The sequence below is a fragment of the Belonocnema kinseyi genome, chromosome 8 (assembly GCF_010883055.1).
Source record: "Belonocnema kinseyi isolate 2016_QV_RU_SX_M_011 chromosome 8, B_treatae_v1, whole genome shotgun sequence".
NCBI lineage: Eukaryota > Metazoa > Arthropoda > Insecta > Hymenoptera > Cynipidae > Belonocnema > Belonocnema kinseyi.
The window spans coordinates 106,383,013-106,384,427 of NC_046664.1; positions in this window are offsets into that span (position 1 = coordinate 106,383,013).

The following is a 1,415-nucleotide window of genomic DNA, read 5'->3' on the forward strand; positions in this document are numbered from 1 at the left end:
ATACATATATGTGTGTCACGGTCGCCAGTAACCACCTATCTCACGGTTGTGAGACGTGGTTGTGGCTGAAATTTTACCGCGATTTCGCTGGAAGCGGGTGCAATTTTTCAGATTAGCACCCTAGTTGACTATCTTTAAATAGAAATAGTTCAACTTTCAACTGAAAGAATTAGTTTTATGCAAAAAAAAAGTAAAATTGGAACAAAATACATAAATTTAGAAAAAAATTTGTTTAAATTTTTTTCAACAAAATAGTTAGATTTTTTAACAAAAAGTTATATTTTCACGCAAAAAGCTGAATTATAAACCAAAAAAGGCATTTTTAATAAAATACATGAACTTTGCACAAGAGAAATTTATTTTCCACCAAGACTAATTTTCTATACAAAAAATTAATGTTTAATCATTGTTAAATTTTCAACAAAAAAGATTAATTTTCTTGTAGTTAAAAATTTTTTTAAAGAAAAACAAAAAGAACTTTGTACAAAATAGTTTAAAATCCTCAAATATTTAAAAACCCTTTAAAATTTTGTAAAGCTCTTGAAAATTCCTTGCAATTTTAAAAATACCCTAAAATATTTTCAAATCCTTCAAAATGTTATACTAAATTATCAAAATCAATGAAAAATTCCTTGGAATCTATTAAAATATTCTAAAATATAAAAAATCTTTCAAAATCTCATATTATAATACCGTAATCAATTGGAAATTCCTTGGAACATTTTTGAATACTCTGAAATATTGCAATTCCTTCAAAATATTTTCACATACCTTGAACTTTTTTTTAAAGATTTTTAAAGTACTTTTGAATTTTTTAAAATAACCTTTCTAAAATTTTTTAAATTCTTTTATATTCCTGTAAATTATAAAAATAAGATGAAAATTCCTTGACATCATTTAAGACATCCTCAAATATTTAAAATCCTTAAAAATCTTTTGAAATCTCTTGAAATTTTGTAAAGCTTCAGATTGAAATTTAAAAAAGAGGAAAGTTTTAAAACATTAAATGTTGAAATGTTTGCAGATTAGAGTTTTGAAAATGCGATCAAAAAAAATTCAAAGCTTTCGAAATTTAATTTTCAAAAATTTTCAGCTATTCAATAACAATAATTTAGTATGGTAATTTAAGATGGGAATCAAGTCTTCAAATTTTGAATTGTAAATTTGAAAGTTTATTTATAAAAATTTATTAATCATGAATTAAATGAAAGCGTTCATAATTTAAACGTACGTTTTTTAATTGGGCAATCTCTAAATGAAATTATTTCAGACTGAAATTTAGAAAATAGAAAAATTTCAAAATGTTAAAAATTTTAATGTTTGTAGATTAGTTAAACTATTAAATTAAAGTGTTGATAGAAATTACTCGAGTTAAAGTCGAACTATTTCTAAAACTACTTTTGTATATAATTATT